At 26.2% G+C, this 14,530-nt stretch overlaps 1 pseudogene; it reads right to left on the reverse strand.

Annotated features, from left to right (window-relative positions):
• Positions 1-10,714: 10,714 nt before the first annotated feature.
• LOC145836668 (thialysine N-epsilon-acetyltransferase pseudogene) lies at positions 10,715-11,059 on the reverse strand (annotated as a pseudogene).
• Between the last annotated feature and the right edge of the window lie 3,471 nt (positions 11,060-14,530).

The following is a 14,530-nucleotide window of genomic DNA, read 5'->3' on the forward strand; positions in this document are numbered from 1 at the left end:
TAAAAGTATTTTGATTCGTTTTCATATGATTTTGAAGTTTTAAAAAAATTTTAAGCATTAATAGTCTTTCCTTATATATTTTTTAGTGTAATAATTATATATTTACTTTACGCCAAAGTTTTAAATGTATAAAAGTGTTTATATATATTTTTAAAGTTTGTAATAATTATGTTTAGTACTATTGTAGGAAGGTTTTTGAATGTATTTATATACCATTTGCAACTTAATACCAATAGGTTCATTTTGTTTTTTATATTTTATTACACAAAGCTTTTCAAAATCATGCAAGATTTCTTTGTCAAGTGATAAATTTTAAATGAAATTTGAAAAAATTTTCGTTGAGTGAATAGCTTAAAAAATAACTTTTAATTATGACGTATGAATAAATTAAAACAAATACAAAAATTAGAGATTCAGTAATTAAAACTAAAGGCATGTTTATTAATAGATTGTTAATAACTTTGTTTTGCCATTTAATGCTACTTGCGTATTTAAGTTAGGTCGCTCTTCTTCAATCAATATTGATTCCAGGCTGTAAAGTTCGCTTTTCTTACATCGTTTTAAAACTTTAAAATTTTGAACAATGTCAGAGTTTTGACAGGATGTGCAATTAAAAAGATGTTCAAATATTGCGCTGTTTTTATCTGTTCCGCAGTGGTCTGTAATTCGTCGGAATATTTGCCGTGATGTTTATAATTGCACATCCTGTCAAAACTCTGACATTGTTCAAAATTTTAAAGTTTTAAAACGATGTAAGAAAAGCGAACTTTACAGCCTGGAATCAATATTGATTGAAGAAGAGCGACCTAACTTAAATACGCAAGTAGCATTAAATGGCAAAACAAAGTTATTAACAATCTATTAATAAACATGCCTTTAGTTTTAATTACTGAATCTCTAATTTTTGTATTTGTTTTAATTTATTCATACGTCATAATTAAAAGTTATTTTTTAAGCTATTCACTCAACGAAAATTTTTTCAAATTTCATTTAAAATTTATCACTTGACAAAGAAATCTTGCATGATTTTGAAAAGCTTTGTGTAATAAAATATAAAAAACAAAATGAACTTATTGGTATTAAGTTGCAAATGGTATATAAATACATTCAAAAACCTTCCTACAATAGTACTTATGAAAAGAATTGCAGCATGCGAAGGTATACAATTAAAAGAGTTAAGAAGTTTTGAAAAACTTTACCAAAAAGTAACCAAATTAAAACTAGATACAAAATATTTTGACAAATGTTTGGAAATGAAGCTCATACCAGCATTTTTAAAGTTTAATCCACCAGATTTAGAAGTCTACAGACAACATGATTACCAACTAAAGGTAGTATCGGATCAAAGAAAACTAATTATTAATGAATTGAAAACAAAAAAACGTGAGTTCAAACAAATTTATCAATCACTAAAAGCTAAAACAAGTACATTTAAATTCATTGTGTTTAAAAATAATCTAAGAAACAATTCAATATCTAACTATAAAAAGAGCATAATTGAAAGACACAACAAAAAGCTTTATAACTTATGGATTAAGAATAACAAAAACTTACCAAAAACTATCGTAAATATTAGCTCAAAAAAACTCACTCTTACTGAAAACAACGCTCTTAAATATGGACTTAAACATAGTATTTTACCCAAAAGCATAGACAAAGTTAAACTACGCGCCAATATTGACACTCAAATAAGAAAAATCTCAACAAGTAACAAAATTAACCTAACCTTTAATGACAAAATTGATCTTCGTGACACAACAGAAAAGTTTATTAATGATGCACAAAACAAATGTGAAGCCAGACCAAACCAATTAATACATAAAACACTTAGTAATCTTTCAAAAAACTCATCAATAATTGTATGCAAAATGGATAAAGGTAATGGAGTTGTCGTCTTAAATAAGTCAGATTATTTTAAAAAGTTAGATAAAATTGTTCTAGACAAAAACCGTTTTGAAGAAATAAAGTATAATCTTAATTCCGTAAACACAAAAGAATGTAAATTAGCCCCATGGATTATACAAGAAAACAAAGTCATTTATTATTGCAGAAATTATATTAAAAACATAGTTAACCAAAAAACCTATTACAATATTTATCCACGAGGCTCACAACCAGGCAAATTATATGGTGTAGTAAAAACGCACAAAGAAAATTATCCAATAAGGCCAGTATTATCAGCTATCAACACCCCAGAGTACAATCTAGCTAAATGGTTAGAAAAACAAATAAAAAGTTGCTTGTATGACAAATATAGCGTTTCATCATCAAATGAATTTGTTAACAAAATATCCAAGCTAAATATAAAACACTCAAACGCTTTTGCTAGTTTAGACATCAAAAGCCTATATACACACGTTCCGTTAAAAGAAGTAATTGAAGACATATTAACAACAATTTATGACACAAATATCAAATCAATTTTTAAAGAAACTAAAATTACTAAAAATATATTAAGAAAAATTTTACAGTTGTGCTCCCAAAGTATTTTCCTTTATGGTGAAAAAGTCTACAAACAAATAGACGGTGTTGCAATGGGCAGCCCATTAGCCCCAATCCTAGCCAATTGGTTTGTAGCATCAAAAGAAAATTACCAATTACAAACAAATTCAAAAACAAAACCTCTATTCTACACAAGGTATGTAGATGATATATTCGTAGTCACACAAGACCAAACTGAACTAACAAACTTCTATCATGAAATGAATACTCTACACCCAAACTTAGAATTCACTCTAGAAAGATCCGTTGACGGAAAACTACCGTTTCTCGACACTGAAGTAAAACAAATATCAAACCAACTACACACAAATGTGTACAGAAAACCAACAGACACAGGTCTAATTATGCAATATACTAGTATTTGTCCTAAATCTTGGAAACTCGGTTTAATAAACTTTTATCTAAACAGAGCGCTTAATATATGCTCAAATTTTACCGCTTTTAAAGATGAACTTACAAAAATTGAAAACTTATTACTCAAGAATCAGTATCCAATAAACCTTATAAAGTCCAAAATCAACAAATTTCTTGAAGCTCACAAAATCGACAATTCAACATTTAAACAAAATGAAAATATTAACACAAAAAATGAAAAGAAAACAGAAACCGAAAACTACGCTTATTTCACAACAGTTTACGTTGGAAGCTGTTCAATAAGATTCCAAAAACGAATAGCATCCATATTTCAAAAACACAACATTAGTATTAAACCGGCCTACACCAGCAAAAAGGTTTCTGACTACTTCAGCAACAAAAGTAAATGCTCGGAAGTATTTGACGCAAATGTTATTTATAAATATACCTGCTCTGCAGATCAGAGCATCTCTTACATTGGAGAAACATCACGGCAAATATTCCGACGAATTACAGACCACTGCGGAACAGATAAAAACAGCGCAATATTTGAACATCTTTTTAATTGCACATCCTGTCAAAACTCTGACATTGTTCAAAATTTTAAAGTTTTAAAACGATGTAAGAAAAGCGAACTTTACAGCCTGGAATCAATATTGATTGAAGAAGAGCGACCTAACTTAAATACGCAAGTAGCATTAAATGGCAAAACAAAGTTATTAACAATCTATTAATAAACATGCCTTTAGTTTTAATTACTGAATCTCTAATTTTTGTATTTGTTTTAATTTATTCATACGTCATAATTAAAAGTTATTTTTTAAGCTATTCACTCAACGAAAATTTTTTCAAATTTCATTTAAAATTTATCACTTGACAAAGAAATCTTGCATGATTTTGAAAAGCTTTGTGTAATAAAATATAAAAAACAAAATGAACCTATTGGTATTAAGTTGCAAATGGTATATAAATTATGTTTAGATTTTAATGAAATTTTTGAATAGCATATAAAATAAAGAATAAACCCTATGTTTAAAATAATTAAGTTCTACGATACTTCTCACTCATAGATAAGATTTCCATCGGTTCAAACTAGATTGGAATTCATTTATAAATCTGAGATTAAATTTTATTTAAGTTATGTGGTTATCAATCATTTTTCTCTTGAAATTTATGTCATATAAATATTCTATCATACAACAATATTAAGCGAAATTCATAATTAGTTAACTTTTTATTTACCTTTAGTTACTAAACTCAGGTTAATTCCCAGTGATCAAGACTTTATTTTCGCTAAAAAAGTTGAATTCCTGATTCTAGGATAAACAACGGGTCTTTGATGTAGCTTTGAAAGCTTTTAATGTTAAAACCAATAAAACGTTTTATTATTATTTGAGATCTTTAACAAAATTTGTAACTGAAACGCTTTAGAAAATTTTAAAATATTTTAGCTTAGAATTCTACGTAAGGTTTTTATCTAAAAACAGGTGTAAATGAAAAATTTTTGTCACATACTAAGTACGGAATGTTTATAAAGAAACTGCTGTATTGCATCATTTATTATTATCTACTGTATCAAACATTTTTTTGAAATTTTTTAAAGTTTTTTGTTAGTAAACAGTGTACTTTTATAAATTCTCTCGGCTCACCATAATGTTTGCTCTAAGTTTTTAATGGAGTTTTTTTTTTATGTTGAAGTTTATAAGAAGTGTATATAATAAATCATAATATTAACATTTAGCTATGATCCATGTGACTGGATTAATAGTAAATTTTTAAATAGTAATTAATTGACCGTGGTAGTCAAATTTTAGCACATTCTTGGCGACCAAACAAACTTGTCTAACAATTTAGTTTGATTGTATAATTTTTAAAAGTAAAACAATTGTTCTAAGTTTTAGAAGACTTAAACTTTTTAATTGTTTACACAGTGATATTTATAACAACTAAAAATTGTATTTATAAATAACCTAAAAGTATATTATCATTAATTAATAGTTTTATCTATTATTTTGATTTAAAAGAATTTGTAAAAAAATATTACCGAGTACAATGGTGATGTGTTTAAATTTGTAATTATAAAAATATCATCTTCAGTAACAATATTAACGGTTATTTTAAATATTTGATGCTTATTACTTTCTTGAATGTGATTTATTTACATTTAAAAATTTTTTTTCTAGATTTGTCTTAAACTTCGTCCGAGTTTGTAAAACATTTTTCATTGTCTTCAAAATACATAATAAAGCACTGAATTACTGACAAAATTTAGTTCAGAAAAAAGTGCAACATACTAGGCATTTGTAAAGCAGCCAAAAACTCGCTCACCATTAAACTCACACGTTATAGTGATTACAGTTCTTAAAGGTATTATGATAATTTTTTTTTGACAAGTAAATATTTAAAGCTTTGGTCAATCTGTAAGCAGTTTTATGTATACAACTTGTAAAAACGTTTAAAACTGTAGTTACTAATGTATATTAATGAAATATCAATAAAAAAAAATTGCTAGAGTATATTAATAACACAAATTATTTGAGTACAGAATTTATTAAAACTAAAGTTTCCCTAAATTACTAATACTGTAAAAAAAGTACTCAATTTTGAAAGTATAATACCCACAAGTTTCTACTTTTATAGCTTATAAAGCTTTTTAACTTTTTATATTTTAATTATTTTTAATATTTCTTAAGATGGTGGTTAAATATTATTGTGCAAAAAACTATCTAAAATCATAAACACTGCAACTATTTATAAAATTTTAATGTTTACTCTAAATTGATTTTTTTCATATTGTTTGATCTTTTTGCCACATAAACTGTTTAACAAAGGCAGTAAAATATTCATTTGAGAAATAAAACTTCGTTCCAAAAGTTATTTATCTTTTTTGTTCGCAATTTTTTAAACAAACTACTCATCTTAAGCGTTGTATTGTATTTACCTGATATTATACTAGCTTAAGAATAAAGCTTAAGTTTTTCTAACAACATTAATATGCTGGCTCGATGGCTCCTAATTCTTGGCTACTTAGGTAAAAAAAAAAAGCCAATAAGTCTCTATAATGCGCGGTTTTCTTGTAAACGAGAGTCTAGAAATTTATTTTTTGTGTATAAAAAAATACTGAACTAGTCTATAGATAGATTTTTAATGTTAACTTCTGTAATATTTTTCTTAACCTAACAATTAAAGTTAAGTAATGTTAAGAAACCATAAAATTTTAAGTGTTTAAAAATGCTGTAAAAACTTTTAATTAGCCAAAACTTAAGTTCTACTACATAGTTGTTTTTTTATTCAACAAACATGCTTTGATAAAATTAAAAAACAATGTTAAGTAAGTAATTTAAAAAAGAGCTTTGCAAAGCTTAACTTCAGCTTTTGACAATTCAAACTTCTGAGTATACATAAATTTATCTGTAATAAATTACTGTTTGTAGTTTTTGAAGAGTATTTTCTTATTAACTTTGAACAAATTTAAACATGTTGTAAACTTTTTATAAAACGAAAGTTCATGTTTGTATCATTTTGTTTCTAATAACTAATGTCAACTTCTAAAGCTAAATACAAAAATGTTTTAATTTAAATAAATACACTTAAAACCGTTAGTCTGTTGAGACTGGGAGCCGATCATTTCTAACCTGCTATCATTTCTAACCCGTTCACTTCTAACCCGATCACTTCTAACCCGATCATTTCTAACCCGATCACTTCTAACCCGATCACTTCTAACCCGATCATTTCTAACCCGATCACTTCTAACCTGATCACTTCTAACCCGATCACTTCTAACTCGATTACTTCTAACCCGATCACTTCTAACCCGACCATTTCTAACCCGATCATTTCTAACCCGATCACTTCTATCCGATCACATCTAACCCGATCACTTTTAACCCGATCACTTCTAACTCGATCACTTCTAACTCGATCACTTCTAACCCGATCACTTCTAACCCGATCATTTCAAACAAGATCATTTCTAACCCGATTCAACCCAATCATTTCTAACCCGATCATTTCTAACCCGATCACTTCTAACCCGATCACTTCTAACCTGATCATTTCTAGCCCATTCTACTTGTTTATTTTATTTATTAATTTCGATATAGATTGTTTCAAACACTAACTATTCTTATAAAATTATTAAAGTATTTTTTTTTAGTTTCTTTAAAACATTATGATTTTAATGTGTTACGTAAAAAACATCGTTAGTATGAACTTTAACTTTAGTATTAACTAAACATAAGTTTTACTTACTTTTATCACCTTATTTTTTAATATTTCATCCTACACATAATTTCAATTTTTTTTTATTATTTCATATTTTTTTGCTTTTTAAATCTACTTTAACAGCCGTTTTTCGTTAATAATATACAATTCACTAAATCGTTTACTTTATAATATTTTATACTATTCTTTGTAGGATTTTAAAGTAAGCACTTATAACTATAATTAAGTTGAATCTTATAATAATTCACGTGACTATAATAATTTTAACATAAGCAAATTTTAAAAAGTAAATCTTGACATTTGTAATATTCAGATACAAAAACCTTTATCTTGCGGTCCAAAAACTACAATTTAAGTCTGTTGTAAATGTTGTATTATTGCTGACTAATGTACAAGCGATTTATAGTAGGTTTCATTTTAATAACTTTTACAAATTGTTATACAACTTACATAGGCCTATTAAGATAATGGAATTTAAACAAACACTAGTAGAAATTAACTAATTTTGTTATATTAAGTTTTAAAGCCTGAATTTTAGGTATAACGTAGATATTAAAACAATTATGTCGTATAACAAACTGCAAAAGTATATTACGTCGATTGACCGTCTTGATTTCACATCATTATTAAATTCCTACTTAGTCCTAAAGCAAAAAAAGTCACTAAAAATTAAACAGACATGTTTATTTGTATAACAAGTCCGAGTTTAATCAAATCTCGCCCAGGTAATCTTCTTTAAAACCTTCACTTAAATTTATATAACATACAAAATGTTTTAATTACGACTTAAATTAGTTCTTTAGGAGACAAAAATTCTTTAAAATTTACTTCATTATGAACAGTTGAAATAACGTAAGTATAAACGAAATAAGTACTGAAAAACATTTTGAAATAGAGTAATAAATTAATTATAGTTAAATTAAGTATAACTAGAAGCAAATGTTTATAAAAACTACATCAAGTTTTTTGTTTCCTTTAATCAACTATTTTTTCAGACGATTATTACACGCAACATATTTACTTTTTATTCATTACAGTAAAGCCAGCTTGAAATCTATTGACTTTATTCACGGTGTTTTTTTGCACCTATAAATTTCTAAAAACGATTTTTGCACCTCTAATTTTCTAGAAACCTATATTAGAGTTTCACAATACAAACAAATTTTATTATTCTATTATAAATTTTAAAAATATAAAAATTAATCAAGTAACTTATACTCATATTTCATATTTAATTTTCGGTGAATAATTTTAAGTTGTTGTGTTTTTGGAAACCTGTAATACAATAACTTGTAAAAGATATCAAGAAATTTTTTAAAGAAGTTTCTACTATTAATCGTTAGAAGCTTTTTTTGCAATTTTAAATTTTGAAAACTTTTAAAACTTATTAACTACAGTTAATAATTAATCCATTTTAACTTTATTTAAATAATTAATTACCACGAAAATAAACCATTTATTTATAAACCTAACGAAAATAAACCATTATAAACCATAATATAATATGTAGAACTTGGGTAACTCTATAGTTTGATTTTGTTAGCAGCGCCTTTCCTCTGTAAATAGTACAAGGTTTTTCAATATTTTTGACAGATATTTTTTTAATCTGTGTTCCTAATGTGCTTTGGACTTTAAATTTAGTGGTCAGTCAATGCACTTGAATTTTTTATTTTTTTTACAACTGTCTGTTCCTTAATTCCAATAATGTTTATTTTAATTGTATCGATTATGCTTTGGCAAAGCGACAAAAATAATTGATAAGAAAACAATGAAATACAAAACGGTTGCACAAATGTACAGAACCTAACTCTAAAAGTCAGGATGTGTATATCCGGTTGATTTTTTAACCAAAAATAAATTTTATTCATGAACTTATGTAGTTTGTTTTAATTCTGACATTCTAGTATGTTCTAAAAGAATTTTATAAAAGTAACCATGAACCTTCTTTTAATGAAAAGTGCGTAATTGAGACTGTTTTGCTGATTGCTGCACTAAAATATTGAAATAATTTACTAAATCGTCTCAATATGTGTTGCTGAATTTTTAAGTGAAGACTTTTTGTTGAAAAGAAAGTGGAAGTTAATTCTAAATTGAAAGATTGTGCAGCTATGTTTGGTTTTATTGGAACTCACTGATCGATGAAAGAATTGATGTTAAATTTGCTAATTCAGAAGTTAAAACCAAATTTGTTGAAAACCTTCTCTTTAAATCATAAATAAGTCAATTAGTATTATAAAAAAGTGTTAAATTCTTTTGCTGTTAATCTATAAATATTAGAAAAAACTATAGTTTTTGATTTTAAGGTATATAAATTTGCGTCTCTTTGTTAAGTGGCATTTAGTTTAACTGGCCCAGATTTTGATGCCTGGGTCTAGCGTAGGATAACAAACTTCCAATAGCAAAGAAAATTAAAAATTAAATTTTAACAAAGCTATACGAACATTAAGTTTTTAAAACAAATCCTTATTTTAAAACAATAATAAACAAATATATTAATGCAGATCGGGTTAATAAATGTCGGATTAGAAAAGATCGGGTTTGTTATGATCAGGTTAGAAATGATCAGGTTAGAAATTATCGGGTTAGAAATGATCGGGTTAGAAATGATTGGGTTAAATCGGGTTAGAAGTGATCGGGTTAGAAATGATCTTGTTAGAAATGATCATGTTAGAAGTGATCGGGTTAGAAGTGATCGGGTTAGAAATGATCGGGTTAGAAGTGATCGAGTTAGAAGTGATCGGGTTAGAAGTGATCGGGTTAGAAATGATCGGGTTAGAAATGATCGGGTTAGAAGTGATCGGGTTAGAAGTGATCGGGTTAGAAATGATAGCGAGTTAGAAATGATAGTAAACCGTTGAGACTACTTAAGCTTTTAGTCTCTTATCAAACTTTAAAAACGATGAGTTAATCAGCTTGTAAAACCTCAAATATGTTTTAAAGTTGATATTTAAAAACAAATATTTGTTTTCTTAGTTTTTGATTAAGATCTAAAGGTAGTATGCTGTTTTAATAAAAAAATAGTTTTAATTATGTGAATGGCTAAATATATTTTTAGATTTAAAAAAACTGTAGGTATGGACAATAAGAGATTTAAATTTAATTTATTTTTACCAATAAAGGCTAATTTTACTGTTTTCTTTTACTTGTATGACACTTAAAACAAGCAAATTTTGACTATAAATCAAAACCTTACTTTTTTTGTCTTAGTTAAAAAGTTATTTTAAACAAAAAATTTTAAATATAATGTCGAACATAAGTTTGTTTACATTTAATATACTTATATAAAGTTAAAGCAATAATAAAGCAAGCGTAAAAATAATAGCTTAGTCTGTATTTTTGAGTTTTTTACACTTTTATAAAAACAATGTAGATTAAGCATAAGCATCAGTTAAACTCCTTAAACGCTAAAAACTATATAGACTTTAGCTTTAACAGTACACCTTGTTTAACAACAGCGTCAAAAATTGTCAAGTTAAGACGAAATCAGGTCGTCAAATTCTTTCGTGTTGAACCGAAGTATGTGCCAACCCTCGCTCTCAGTTATATTCACGGCTCCCCTTCTCTTGTACATCTCCATCGGCCCCGTGTTCCACTCCAAGCAGTGCAAGTAAAGTCCATTGCACTCGTTCAGTTAACCAAATTTTCCAACTTCTTGTAGCATTTTAGAGCCAACACCCTTGTTTCTGTACGTCTCCTTCACAAAAAAATCTTCCAGGTGGATGCTCTTCCCGTGCACCATGCTGAAGTGGTAGACGAAAATAGCGTAGCCGACCACGTGCTTTTTCTCGTTGTCGTGGGCGACGAACGCGTGGTAGTAAGGTTGCGAACCCTTGGTGAATCCCCCGTCCCTTCTGAGAGTTTCGGCGGTTATTTTGACTTGGGATTCCATGTTTTCAACTCGGGCGAGCATTTTGATCATTTCGACGACCTCATTGCAGTCGCTTTCACGAATTTTGCGGACTGATATCTGATCCATGACTTTGAAGATGTTTCAAAATGTGTACAGTTGTTTGTTGAAGTTTATTTTTGTCAGGTCTATCTCTAAAAAACTGGAAATAAATTTGTTAGAATAAAACACTAAGTTCGGTCTACATAATTATGTTTATACTAATTTCTGACAAAATTAAATTGCGCAAGAGAAAGAAATACATTTTATTTATTGTAATAATAAACTAGAGCAACTTTGAAAGTTATTAATAAACATTGATTCTCAAGGAGAAATGTTTTCTATTGAAAGCAATCAAATTAAGGTGTTTAAAATAATTTGTTTGCTATTAACAAGTGTTAATTTTTTGTCAATCACGTAATAAAATTAAAATAAATATTAAAACTAAAAATATTAATTAACAAGTTGTTGTTATTTAAATCTTAAGTTTATACTAAAAATAATTTAATTTACACTAAAAACATTGTAGTACACATAAGCGATATATATCTATAAAGACAAAAAATACATCTAAAAGATTTTTATAAATTTATACATAATATAATGCTAAAAGTAAACTAAGTTTAATCCAAAAGTTTGATAAGTTATATAAAATAAGATGAGCTTAGTTCAACTAAAAAGTAATTATTTTTTTAGAAAAACATCAGAACTGACTCTCCCATCTGCAACGATAAACGTTTTCTGAAGGTCAAGCGAGTGAGTTTGAGCTCATCACGTGTTGTTCAACTGTAAACTTTTTAAGTTACAAAACTAAGATCAAATTTAACTGTTTTTTGATCTTTGAAGACGAACAGAAAAAAACTAACTGTCTTTCAACAGACATATAACAACATTTTTTAAACTTCTTAATTAAAATTAGGCAACAAAAAAGCGGGATTTCAATGTGTAAAACAAGAAATTGTAAACAGTAATATGATTTAACTGTATAAATTGTTTACAACTACTTGTTTTTCATATTTACATGTATATGCGTATTTACACATTTTACACATTTAAACATATATATAAAATATTAATTAAAATATATGATTTAAGTTAAGAGTAATAGTTTATTTATGTTCAACAATTCAATCTACAAAGTTTTAGTTACCAGAAGTCAAATTAAAACAACTCAATCAGCAAATTAAAAAAAAGTTTTTTAAAGTATAAAAAAAATCTTTCAATTTCTTTACCTTGCTAAACTTCAACGCTATTTCAAAAATAGTTTTTAAAATTTTACATGAAAGAAGTATTTAAATGATTTAATGATGAAATTTAAAGTTTATATATCATTGGACTATCATAAAATTAAGTTTAATAAAAAAAAATGAAAAAAAAACAAACCTTGATCACCGTGTAAAGAAATTAAACAAACTAACGTAAAGTTACAATATATTTGATTTTTTAATCAGAAAGCAGTGTTTAAACAAAAACAAAGCTTGACTCAATTCAGATCAAATTAATAACTTGTTTTTATTACTTCTTCTTAAAAAACGTTTATTTTATAAAAAAATACAACTTTAAAGAAAGTCATGGTTTATAACAACCAAGTGGGTAGTAACAAGATTCTTTTCATTTACCTTTTTTCTGAAATCTTATAGACTCTAGGTACTTTAATTTTATCTTTATTTTGCTGTTGTATCGTTTTGAAAATATATAATTTGAAATTTGATTTTATTACTATTAGCAGCTTACTTTTCCAGCTATACAGCCTGACTAACACTTTATTGTTTACTTTACATGCTTAAGCAAACACACATAGGTATTTAAAACTACTGACTTATAAATTTAATTTATATTGGTTTTACCTGCGTAAAAAAGTGCTGAAATCAGACTTTAAAAACAGTTTCCAAGTAAGTACCAATGCAAGATATATTCATGAATTAAAACACAGTTTTATTTTAAGCTTTGATAAAATTCATATAACTTTCTAAAACTCATTCAAGATTAAATTTAAAAAAAGGGCTCATTTGATTATTTAATTGTTATAAACTTTTACCACAAATATTTTCATACTAACTTTCATAAAAACTATTCCTTAAATTGCTATTGATAAGATTTTAAACAAAACTTTGTACGCTTTTTATAAGTACTCATATTAAAAATAAAGGTAAATAATAAAGGATCATCATGATATCAAAAAGTTTAAGGAAGTTAATAAAAATATTAATTGTTATACAATTTTACACTTTTGGTCAAAAAAATTTAACTTAATAAAAAATAAAATGCATTGAAACCATTTATAAGAACGTTAGAATTCAGTCTAGGTAATTTTAACAGTGTTTATGTCGTTTAGTTTTTGCAGCTTTGCAGTAACTACTTAAATTAACTTTAGTTGAATATTTAACCTAAATATTAAGTAAAAAGTTGTTTCTAATAAATTCAAATCTGGTACTTTACAATCTCGATAGTAGTTCCGTTTTATATTCATCGTTTATGTTTTTGAACAGATTAGTTAATCAATAAAAAAGACATAAAAACTACAAATTTTAAACTTTGATCATTTAAAAATAAGAGAAAGTTCGTTATTAACTATTTAAAGCATATAGTACCTCTAACTTTTCAAAATATAAACAAGCTTAGTTTAAAACATGGTCGTATAAATTAATCATCAACAAATAAAGGTATTTCTTAAATATATTAATTATTTAGCTGAATTTTAAAGATAAAAAAAAAAGAAACAATTAAACTTTTGCTAATTATTAAATTAAGATATCAATTATGAGTTAACTTTTAACTCTTTATACTTACAGCCTTAAAATAAAAACTAATTTTACTCGAGTCGAATTATTATTACGTAAAAAAAAAATTAGTTTAATTTTGTTTAATTTTAATTTTATTTAGATATTAAACTTTACTATTACCAAAGCTATTCCTTAAAAAAATCATTTAACTTGTAGTGTATTACTTTAGATTTAACAGCTTTTTCAAAATGACTATATTTAATATCTATAACGGAATTCTCAAGTCGAAACTAATCAACTTTGAAACACTACTTTAAAACGTAGACTCGACTGAGATAAAAACGAGAACTTGTTTAGAAGATACCAAAAGAGAAAAATAATTCTAATCTCTCTCGCTACTTTTTCACTGCAATATACATTAATAGCATCAATACATGTATAGATACTTGTAGCAATGACTATTAAAAAATACTATTCTACTTACATTCGATGTTTTTTTAAACGTAAGTGTTTTATATAAATAGAAATACAGACTTTTAAACAGTTAGTAACTTTTTATTAAAAAATCTTAGATGCTGGTAGTTTTTAAAATGTTGAAATTTGATAAATATATAAGAGAGAATAATCTCAGAAATATATTTTTCTACCAGTATTTACAATAGCTGTATGTTTCAAATTATTAATAAATTTAAGAACTTTAGCAAAATAGAACACGTTAGATTAAAGTTAATACTTAAACAATTATTAAGGTGCTGAATTAATTACTTTTTTTAACTTTAATGGCCAGGTTTTAAGTTAATTTCTTGAATCATAATTTGTATTTAGTTTAACTTTATAA

Source organism: Thalia democratica, chromosome 5, assembly GCF_965202585.1.
Source record: "Thalia democratica chromosome 5, ktThaDemo2.hap1.1, whole genome shotgun sequence".
In the NCBI taxonomy this organism is placed as follows: Eukaryota; Metazoa; Chordata; class Thaliacea; order Salpida; family Salpidae; genus Thalia; species Thalia democratica.